The sequence below is a fragment of the Schistocerca nitens genome, chromosome 1 (genome assembly GCF_023898315.1).
Source record: "Schistocerca nitens isolate TAMUIC-IGC-003100 chromosome 1, iqSchNite1.1, whole genome shotgun sequence".
In the NCBI taxonomy this organism is placed as follows: Eukaryota; Metazoa; Arthropoda; class Insecta; order Orthoptera; family Acrididae; genus Schistocerca; species Schistocerca nitens.
In genome coordinates, this window is record NC_064614.1 from 629,502,795 (window position 1) to 629,515,088 (window position 12,294).

The 12,294-nt window shown below is 41.7% G+C and overlaps 1 protein-coding gene across 1 annotated transcript in view; it reads left to right on the forward strand.

Annotated features, from left to right (window-relative positions):
* Nucleotides 1–12,294, forward strand: part of LOC126191595 (uncharacterized) — a 248,516-nt gene that overhangs the window by 199,358 nt on the left and 36,864 nt on the right. The window lies entirely within an intron of this gene.

A 12,294-nucleotide genomic window follows, 5' to 3' on the forward strand; every position in this document is an offset into this window, starting at 1 on the left:
ATTGTCAGTTACAGTCGGGTCAAAACTCTCCAGAAATTGCAGCTGATGCTATATGCAGGTCCATCTCATCCGCGAAAATTGCGAAGGAACGTGCACATTAGGAGTCGGGTAGCTGGCACACGACCAGTGTTGACAGTACACGTATCTGCATGCACTAAATGGCCCAAAAACACAGAAACTGGACAGTATCTGATTGGAGCGATTTATTGTCGACCAGTGAGTCGCCATGTCGCCTCTTTTCGAATAATGCATGGCATCGAGAATACCGACTGCCAACGAGGCGTTTCACTTGCGGAAGAGGAGGGCTGAAGTACCATGGTAATGGTTAACATTTCATAGTATTTTCATCAGTTCCTTCAGGATAAACTGGTGATACAAATTAATTGTAAATCACTCTGAATTCTCTTCTTGATAACAATTTAATTTCTAGTAGTAGTAAGAGGTTTACAGCCTTCGGCAGAAATGTTGTTTGCCTAGTATATCATGCGCACAAGACGGAACTACCTTTATCAAATACCTTTACTCGAACGGAATCATTATTGTCACCTTTTATATATTTCTATTTGTTAACAATGTATTTGCACCATAAAAATTATCTTTGGGGAATTTCAGCATGCACCACCAATGAAAAACAATGGCGTAATATGCTGGTATTTTACAGTGCCGTGGTTTGTTTCTTACAACGCGTCGTATGTTTTCCCATTTCTACAACAACATAACATCCTACAAGTGCATAAGCTGCGCCAGGTTGTGACGTATAGCCTTGACTGTGTAAATCTTGCAAACTTTGACGATGGAACTTTTCTTCTGAAGTAAACATCGCAAGCAAAAACCTGTAAAATAAGACCGAAATACAGTATGTGATAGGCTTTTATTATACGAGGGTCGGTCAAAAAGTAATGCCTCCCATTTTTTTTCTACTTAAAGAAATTAAGTTAAGTGAAAAATTTGAATTTGGCGCCATTCCTCAAACCTTCTTCTGCAATCCACTGCAGTAGTAACTTTCTGTGTCAACAGGTGGCAGCACAGCAGAAGTTTGTAAGATGGCCGACATCGATGTTCGTTTGAGACAGCGTTGTGTGATTGAATTCTTGAATGCAGAAGGTGAAACGCCCATACGCATTCATGAAAGACTGAAGAAGGTGTATGGTGTTGTGACAGTGGATGTCAGCACTGTTAGACGATGGGTTCGTCGTTGTAAGGAAGCTGAAGGGCAAACACCGTTGACTGACGAAAAGCGGAGCGGCAGGCCGGTGAGTGCAGTGACTCCACACAACATTCAGCAAGTTGATGACATCATTCGTGGTGACCGTCGGGTGACTGCAGATGAAGTGTGTCGCATTATTTCTCTTAGTAAAGGCAGTGTGATCACGATTATTAAACAATTGGGGTACTCAAAAGTTTGTGCACGGTGGGTTCCAAGAATGTTAACCGATCAGAATAAAGAGGCAAGGAAAACAATAGCCTCCCAACACTTGCAGCGCTTCCGTTTGGAGGGAGATGAGTTTCTGAAAAAAATTGTGACCGGGGACGAAACATGGGTGCATTTTTTTGAACCCGAATCAAAGAGGCAGTCAATGGAGTGGCGTCACACAAGCTCGCCGAGGAAGAAAAAATTCAAAACTGTGCGATCGGCAGGGAAAGTTATGGCAACAGTTTTCTGGGATACAGAGGGTGTGATTCTGGTTGATTTTTTGGAGCAGGGATGCACAATAAATTCTGTTCAATACGTCACAACTCTCAAAAAACTTAAAGCACGTCTTCAGCGAGTTCGCCCAACAAAATCAATGGCAGATGTTCTTCTTTTGCATGACAATGCAAGACCACACACCAGTCGTCACACCTCTGACGAGATTGTCAAAATTGGATGGGAAGTTTTGCCTCATCCCCCATACAGCCCTGACCTGGCACCATCAGACTTCCATCTGTTCGGGCCACTAAAAGAAGCTCATCGTGGGATTCATTTTGAAGATGAGGAGGCCGTCAAAACATCCGTGCGTCAATGGCTTAGGAAGCAGAGCTGTGATTTTTACCGTGCTGGGATACATGCCCTTGTTCAAAGATGGACCAAAACTGTAGAGATGGGCGGAGATTACATTGAAAAATGACAAAATGATCCTCAATGTTGTGGTTTTCAACCTATGTAATTGCATTTAAATTTCCTGACAATTAAACGTAGAAAAAAAATAGGAGGCATTACTTTTTGACTGACCCTCGTATATATATATATATATATATATATATATATATATATATATATATATATATATATATATATATCACTTTCTCAGTGTACCAGGTGGAACCATTGCTGACCTGTTAAAACAAAATAAAAATGCGAAAGTTAAGTTTATTTTTTACTTGAGCAGTCTGAATAGCAACACTAAGTGGGATCGACAAGACCACATGGTACAAGTCGATAACAGTTTATGATATCTCAGTTTTGCATTACTTTCTGTTCATAAACATCAATATTAAAAGAAAACAGACAAATGGCAGAAGCAAAATGGAAAGAAACTGCTTGAAATTTAAAGAATTTTCGAACTCAAAATTATGTCTACTCATTTTTTTTAAAAAAAAGTCTTAAAATAACTCAAAATCATTGCAGTCATCCAACAAAACTATGGATGATTTCCGAAGAGACCATATCGCAACTCGTATCAAAATGACAAACGGACTTCTGGTACCCAAACGAGCACCGATATTTAACCTGACACTGAATTAAATATCCCAAAAATTCAGCAAAAGACACCAGTAATTCATAAATACGATGCTAGTAAAATACAATTACTGCTGTTAGCAAAAACTTGACAAAAGCGGAAGTACAGAATGAAGTGAAACTCAGCGTTTATCAAATCTCCACCAAAATAAATTCCAGTGTTACTTATAATCCGTCTTGACTGCAAAATGTTTATTCATATGACCGGTGTCGGTTCATCTAGACCCACCTTCAGATCTTTAACGATAATTATACTGATTTACTATTTCACGAATGCAAATCTTTTTCATCCTATCTAGTCAACATCAAATGTACCAGAACGTACCTGATATTTCGGTTACAGGATTAACTCGTCCAAATACAGCAACTTTCACATGCTGCGTCACATAAAATTGGTTGGCAGAATGCACGTCATTTATATTAATTATAACACTATTACCGACAGGTGGCATCTGGTACATTTGCTGCATTACATATGCACATACTGTATTCAGTAGATTTTTGTGATTAACTTTTATCTAAACAAATACTTAATTAAAATCTGTAGATGTCAAGGTTAAAATCTGTACTTATCAAAATTAAAAAGACACAGTAAAATTATCATTTTTATACGATCTAAAAACGTAGGGCGATTTCTATATCTATGGCGCTGGTGTTGACTTTTTTCCTCCGTGGTCTGCTTCCGTGGTTCCCGCTATTTCGGTGTTGTGCCGCGATCCGCTCAGTTGTCTGACGTCCCGCGGGCAACGTGGGCAAGAGGGCCGCGCAGGAGGGCCCCGTCAACGACGCCAGGCGCTGCACGCATCTTCCAGTTCAACAATGGTGGAGCAGGTTGTTCGCAGAAGGCGAGTGCAACGTTAGTGTTCGATGCAGCGATCTACCTCGGTGCACGTGAATCATCCCATGTAAGCCACCCAACAATGGTAAGGTAGTTAATCAACTCCAGCGTCCCGCAATAAAAAATGTCCCTCGCAGGCCCCAGAAGGTATGCAACTATAGATTGTGGGAAGAAAACCACTTCACCGCAAATTTCTGCAGGATTTTGGCTCTCTTAAATGAAATATTGCCAACAAAACGACGAAAAGTTGTAAATTTTGCCGCCGTTCTCTCATCTTTATCCAGTACTTGGTTTATGATTTTATCTGATATTCTGTTAATCTGCTAACTATGAAGATCTGAGGCTGTGTAATCTCGCTGCGCAAGTGTTTTAATCACAATCATAATATGTGACGTATGATAACGTCTCGACAATTACAAACAGGCAGGCCGCTGTGGCCATGTTGTTCTAGGCGCTTCAGTCCGGAACCGCACTGCTGCTACGGTCGCAGGTTCGAATCCTGCCTCGGGCATGGATGTGTGTGATGTCCTCAGGTTAGTGAGGAAGGGGCTTCATCACCATTGAAGAATTGGAGATTTACATTGCTAATCAAAATGACTCGGATAATTTGTCAACAGAGCACAGTGAGTTTGCAAAGAACGAAAATTTTAAAAATTTAGACGACATTTTACGGGTTGTAAGAAGTAGATCTGGTCAAACTTCCAGAAAACCTTCCACTTACGCGGGGGAAAAAAATATGTTTTACAGACATACATTCGGAAACGTTTTATTTCTATGTGGCAGCTCGTTTTCTACTTCGTCTGACAACCGCGTTGGTCGTGGGAAACATGAAACGTTTTCTTGCATGAAATGTCGAAAATACGGTCTTAGCGAGAATGGGACGGTTAAGCCAACAATAAGCGACTGGAGGAGGCCTAGGGGTACGAGTTCACCTCAGCTGCATTAGAAGCCTATACGTGAAGTTGACGACAACCCTAGTCTCAGCGTAATACAATTAACTACAACAAGTCATGGTGACCAGATGATTCTCTGGAGAGTGCTACATGAGAGCCTGGTGCATGCGTACCACGTGCAGTCTGTGCCGGCACTACCAGCAGCTGATTTTCCTGCAGGTATACACTTCAGCAAATGGTTCATTGGATATTGTGTCAACCCTCACTTTAGTGCAAATGTGCTGTTCACGGATGAGGCTTCGATTCAACGTGATTACTTATGAGCCGTACAGAATCCTCATGAAATTGTGCAGTCATGTCATAAAAAAATGTCTTCTGTCAACATATTGGTCCGGCATTGTTGATGAGTGTTTGTTCTTCCACCCATGCTCAGTGAAGAATCTTAGCATGCTTTCTTAGAGTATACTTTACCTGTTCTGCTAGAGCATGTGCCTTTACAAGTGCGACAAAACAAGTACTTCATGCTCGATGGAACTCCTTCTCATTCCAGCGTTAATATTCGTAGGATTCTAAATCACGGATTGAGCTACAGACGGACAGGTATACCTTGGCATCCGTGCTCTTCGAATCTAAACCCACTCAGTACATCAGCGATTCAGTGCGATGGCGGATTGATGCGCGTATCCTTGCTAAAGGAGAGCGTTCTGAGCATTTCAGCTAAGGTAAAGTTTCATATATTGCTAGTAAGTTCTGCTTTTGTTTGTTTCTCATGATTACTGTAATTATGAGGAGAATTAGAAAATGATATCTAAGATGGAAATAAAGCGTTCCAGAACCCATATTCCTGTAACATATTTTCACAAGTTGCCACATGGCCGCGGATTAAACAAGTGATCCAGGAAGTGTAGAATGAATTTGTTTTATTTCCGCCAATGATCGTAAAGCTTTAGATCCTTAGACTACGAATTTCCTTAGACCACCAATTTCGGTCATCAATGACCGTTTTCAGGCCTGCAGCAAAACATGGGAAATGAAATACAACTAGTGGACAGATTACGTCCTAAAACAATAATATTTGCCATAGCAAAATCTTATTACTTTCAAGCATGTGGATACAATGTTTTTTTTTTACGTTAAATGATGTTATGCGCCCGTAAAAGAGACTACAGAAACAGAAAACCAATAGTAAGCAACCGCACAAGCAGCCAGGAAATGGTAGTGATAAGGAAAGAATGGAAATCATCAGAAGAAATTCCACGGCAATATGTCCCAGTAAACAGGGAAATGTTTTAGAAAATCTAAAGCCCGATACGATTTTCAAGTTAACAGCACTTTACAATTTGGCGTAAAACGTAAGCTGAGAAGTGTACGTGACAAATATGACGGCTCTGATATATACAAGATCGAGTCTAATAATTGTGGTAACTAATACATCGGCCGAACTGGCCACTGTTTTAATATATGGATTACGGAGCAATGACAGTCAAGTAAGAAAAGTCGGCCATACTACAGAGCGTATTGAGGAAACTGTGCATATCCCCCACAGAGAATAAGAAGGCAGTGCTTGGGATTTATCGGAAGAGCTTCAAATTTATAAAAGTAAAACGCAGAAACCAGCAAAAATGCTCAGCGACAACGTTTTTGTATTCACAGCTTACTTTGCTTTACTTAAAACTGATCTACATTATCGATCTTTCTCTTTTTCCTTTATTGGATTTCGATTCCCCCCGAAGGGGGCGGGCTGGCAGCAGCTTAGTACGCCGCTCTTCAGCCTACAGAATATTTTAAACATAAGAAGATAAGAGACAATAAAAACAGGCGATAAAATGGTGACGTAAAATTTAAAACGGCGGAAAATTGTGGAAAGTTAAAACATAAAACTAATGGTGTGCGATGATAATAAAATTCACAGGAAGCAGAGAGGGAAAAAGTAGACAGACAATTAAGAAAACACAGTGAAAGTCTGGATTCTGTTAACAAGAGATATTTAAAAAAAATCACACCCTGCGACAGCATGATGTCCATTTGCAACACTTCGGAAAAGATGCACAACGCTTAACAATCGCGCGACTGCAACAGTCGCAGGTTCGAATCCTGCCTCGGGCATGGATGTGTGTGATGTCCTTAGGTTAGTTAGGGTTAAGTAGTTCTAAGTTCTAGGGGACTGATGACCACAGTAGTTAAGTCCCATAGTGCTCAGAGCCATTTGAACCAATTTGAGCTTAACAAAAACTGGGAACACTGCGCTAAAAGGTCAGCATGAAGATGACACACCACAGGCAAGGGCAGATGGGAGGGGGGACCTGGACAGATGAAGGGAAAGGAAGAGGGGGGGAGGAGAGTAAAAACGAAAGGCGGGAGGGGGGAGGGAAACGACAAAGGGAGACGACTCAGAAGGGGGCAGCAGGGCAGACGCGAGAGGAATGGGGAAAGGCAGAGGAAGGAAAATGCAAAAGGACTCGGGGGAGAGAAGGGAGGGAGAGAGATGGTAGGCGGGGAAAAAACGGGGTGGAGGGGGGAGGGGGGAAGGGGGAGGGGGGAGGGGAAGAGGGAGCCGAGGAAAAGGATAAAGGAAAGGAGGGGGGTGAGGATCAAAGTTGATAGGAGGGATAAATGGAGGGAGAGAGGGCATCATCCGGGAGGGGGAGTTGACAGAAGCCACCTTGGGAAAGGGGATGAAGGGTGTAGAGATGGAGGGCAGGGGGGACACAACAGTGAAGGCGTGGCAGAGGGTGGGGGTTGGAGAGGAGAGAAGCAACCAGGGGATGAGGGGGATCAAGGCGGCGGGAGGTGTAGAGTAGGGGTCGGGAGGTGTATACGGAAGGCGAGGCGGAGTGCATGGCACTCGAGGATCTGGAGGGACTTATATAATTTGGGGGGGTACGTTATCGATCGAACCCCTCTCTTATGTATATCTTGCCCTGTCGTTACATAGTATAGAATGTTTTACATATTTTCTCCATTTTCTATCGTTTTTCGTTTCACTCTAACGGATTTCCCTTGTCTGTTTACGTAGTATATTTCTTTTAACAAGATAACATTATTAAGTGAGTTACAATATTTTCTTATACTTTTCTTGGAACGGCGTTTTGAAGGGTGTGTGAGGCCCTCTGGTGGTAAAGTTCCTCTGACCTCTCGCCTATGTCTCACTCTCGTGGCTGATTACTTACATTAGTCGGTGTTTAAACTTTTTCGCTTCTTCCTTAGTTATTCTATCAGCTTTATGTTATGTTATAAGATCCATAAACTTGTTGTTGTGCATATTATTATTTTTACCTAAAATAACCACGAGGGCATCTAAGATCATGTAGAGGGTGTTTCAAAAATGACCGGTATATTTGAAACGGCAATACAAACTAAACGAGCAGCGATAGAAATACAGCGTTTGTTGCAATATGCTTCGGACAACAGTACATTTTCAGGCAGACGAACTTTCGAAATTACAGTAGTTACAATTTTCAACAACAGATGGCGCTGCGGTCTGGGAAACTCTATAGTACGATATTTTCCACATATCCACTACGCGTAGCAATAATATGGCGTAGTCTCTGAATGAAATTACCCGAAACCTTTGACAACGTGTCTGGCGGAATGGCTTCACATGCAGATGAGATGTACTGCTTCAGCTGTTCAATTGTTTCTGGATTCTGGCGGTACACCTGGTCTTTCAAGTGTCCCCACAGAAAGAAGTCACAGGGGTTCATGTCTGGCGAATAGGGAGGCCAATCCACGCCGCCTCCTGTATGTTTCGGATAGCCCAAAGCAATCACACGATCATCGAAATATTCATTCAGGAAATTAAAGACGTCGGCCGTGCGATGTGGCCGGGCACCATCTTGCATAAACCACGAGGTGTTCGCAGTGTCGTCTAAGGCAGTTTGTACCGCCACAAATTCACGAAGAATGTCCAGATAGCGTGATGCAGTAATCGTTTCGGATCTGAAAAATGGGCCAATGATTCCTTTGGAAGGAATGGCGGCCCAGACCAGTACTTTTTGAGGATGCAGGGACGATGGGACTGCAACATGGGGCTTTTCGGTTCCCCATATGCGCCAGTTCTGTTTATTGACGAAGCCGTCCAGGTAAAAATAAGCTTCGTCAGTAAACCAAATGCTGTCCACATGCATATCGCCGTCATCAATCCTGTGCACTATATCGTTAGCGAATGTCTCTCGTGCAGCAATGGTAGCAGCGCTGAGGGGTTGCCGCGTTTGAATTTTGTATGGATAGAGGTGTAAACTCTGGCGCATGAGACGATACGTGGACGTTGGCGTCATTTGGACCGCAGGTGCAACACGGCGAACGGAAACCCGAGGCCGCTGTTGGATCACCTGCTGCACTAGCTGCGCGTTGCCCTCTGTGGTTGCCGTATGCGGTCGCCCTACCTTTCCAGCACGTTCATCCATCACGTTCCCAGTCCGTTGAAATTTTTCAAACAGATCCTTTATTGTATCGCTTTTCGGTCCTTTGGTTACATTAAACCTCCGTTGAAAACTTCGTCTTGTTGCAACAACACTGTGTTCTAGGCGGTGGAATTCCAACACCAGAAAAATCCTCTGTTCTAAGGAATAAACCATGTTGTCCACAGCACACTTGCACGTTGTGAACAGCACACGCTTACAGCAGAAAGACGACGTACAGAATGGCGCACCCACAGACTGCGTTGTCTTCTATATCTTTCACATCACTTGCAGCGCCATCTGTTGTTGAAAATTGTAACTACTGTAATTTCGAAAGTTTGTCCGCCTGAAAATGTACTGTTGTCCCAAGCATATTGCAACAAACGGTGTATTTCTATCGCTGCTCGTTTAGTTTTTATTGCCGTTTCAAGTATACCGGTCATTTTTGAAACACTCTGTATTATCACTTAGCCATGTCCTTTTAACCGTACTGTACAATTTGATATGAACAGTAGCGCGACTGACAGTACGACTCCACCAGCACTGGGGCCTAGTTTACACCATAGTTTAAATATGTCAGACCTTGCTAAGCTTGTTTTGTGACGATGCCACTATGGTTTTATTACATAAGGACACGTTATAAATCAGGTATGCCTCGTTATGTTTAAGCGCATGTTTCCACAGCCATGCAAGTAATCATTATTTGTTATTGCTCATTTTATTGTATTAAGACATAATCTTTCCACTAGTTGTATTTCATTTCGCACGTCTTGCTGCAGATCTGAAAATGGTCACTGATAACCGAAACCGTTAGTCTAAGGACCAAAACGTTTGTTATCAGTGACAGAAATGAAGGAAATTTATTCTGTCATAGTTTCTACCTGTAATTGTTCGTGGAAGTTTGATCATACCTTCCCATACCCTGCATGAACGCATCGCTTAAGATGTGGAGCGTCATGCAGACCACGTCAGTGCTCGACGTATGGAGTGCACCTGCTGCTTGGTGGCCTCCAATGAGATCGCACTGAGAGTTGTGTAGAGCGCAACTCTGTCCACAAGGAACTGTACAGGGAGCAGACGGTCAGCCTACCAAGACTACAGACATACCGTTAGATGCCGTTAACTGGTCAGAAACCGAAGCAGTTGCGCCATACGAGTCCCTGCGTACTTTCAGTTGTTTGTTTTAATACTCATTTTTACAGATATCATAATAAACTAAAATTTCATTAACTAATTTCAAGTTCTCGATAGTTTACAAGTACTGTCGATACTTCTTTAGTTCTGTAGTCCGGCTGCTCAGCTAAAAAAACTTTTATTTAGTATTGTACTGTATGAAATTTCAAACAACTCTAAAATTTGTTTGTTTAAACCTTTGGCGTAAGGTCACACTCTTATAATGATTTATCCTGTGATCTCTCGAGTTTTCTTGGCGTGACTGATAAATACTGCACTTTCTGATGTTCAACTACTCGGATGAATACACGAAAGATGTATTGCATCTATAGTTTTAGGTAAATCATTGAAATTGCGCTTTTACGGATTGCGTTTGGTAAAAACAATTTGTCAAATATGTGTGTAGTATCACAGTAGAATAGCTTACATACGCACCAAGGAGTGACATACCTCGCTCATCTCCGTTCACAATGTGCTGTTCCAAGTGTGCTTCTGAGTGAACTGCTGCGTCCTTTTATGTTGTGACAGCGCTACATTTAAAAAATTTTAATTTTGCCATGATCTGTACAGAACCAATGCCAAGTTATTCGCATTCTGTTTTCTATCAGTTCTGAAGGTGACCGGTGATGGTCGGAAATGGTAATTCCCCTGTTAAATTTTATGAGACAAAGCTGTAGAACGAATATATTATAATAAGGAATACAGTCTAAAATTGTAATTTCGTAAACTTCTCCATGATATCTGAAGAGTGAAAACGTAAAACATTCTAAGCGCCTTTTTTTTAAAAAAAAAAAATGCGTTTTCAGTGCTACTTCCTCAGTACTCTGTTGCATGTCTCTGCACTTGGCCTAGGTGCCAAACCATGGAGAAAAACTTTCAAACATCTGTTAGTAGATAGCGTATGGCCCTCGTGCAAAGCTGTTCTTCCATTTTGAGTTCGAAAATTTAAAATGTACAAGCAGTAGTTATCTGTTTACAACATTTCTACTGTTTAATAACGTGATGCTGTATTGCTGTATTTGTATTACGACAAATAAAAGGTAGTGTATCAGCATTAACGGAGCTTGCAATGAAAACCGTCTTCCTGTTATTTTGTCAAATACTGACGCTATTCAGACTGTGGCCGTCCAGAAAACATAAGATGATTCTTGGAAAGAAAAAAGAATGACCAGTCACCGCCAATAATGCTATTTATTTACACAAACAGCGCCGTTAGCGGTTTCGATCCGGCTAGTACATATACAAACGGCCGTTCATGTTTATATTACATTTCTTGCTATTTACGTTAATTGTTGGAAATAAAAAAGGCAACAACTAATGTAAATAACATCATAAGTTTTATAAACTAAAACGGCCGTCTGGTGATGAACCTGTCACATTTGAAATCGGTAATGGCGTGCTATTTGTGCAAATAAACAGCGTTGTTAACGGTGACTGGTTGCTGTTTCCTTCTCTGCAAGAATCTAGTTGCACAAAACTTTCTTACCGGCACGTAGAACCAGTCACTTGGTATGACAGTTAGAATGTTCGTAATATAATATTTATTTTCTTTTTTTACCAGTGGTGAATAAGACAGTAGCAAAGATATAGAAACTAATGTTAGTGAACTCAAGCGGGTGTGTGGAACAATCAACAAAAAGCTTTAAAAACAAATTAAGAAAAATACTCAAATTCTAGAAAATTGTTGCAGTCCCCACCCTGGTCTATGGGAGCGAGACCTGAGTGCTTACTAAAAGTCAAGAAAGCGGCATTGAGGTACAATAAATGAAATTCCTAAGAAGAGTTAAAGGCAGCACAATAAAAGACAGACTAAAGAATCGATATACATGAGAAGAACTAAAATATTTGATCTAAATGGTAAAATTATAGATTATAGAAGCAAAAGGAATTAAACCTACAAACGTACTGTAACAGGCAATTTTGTGGTATAGCCGGCCGTTGTGTCCGTGCGGTTCTAGGCGCTTCAGTCTGGAACCGCGTGACCGCTACGGTCACAGGTTCGACTCCTGCCTCGGGCATGGTTGTGTGTGATGACCTTAGGTTAGTTAGGTTTAAGTAGTTCTAAGTTCTAGGGGACTGATGACCATAGATGTTAAGTCCCATAGTGCTCAGAGCCATTTGAACCTTTTGTGGTATAGCGGTGAGCAGTAGATTTCGTACACCATCTCAGCTTTTTAGACTCGAATTCACTGATTTGCATAAAAGGTACATTGTTTGTCATCCTGCAGGTAAACATCAGATTTGAGGCTTAGAACGTTTTACATCTCCGCT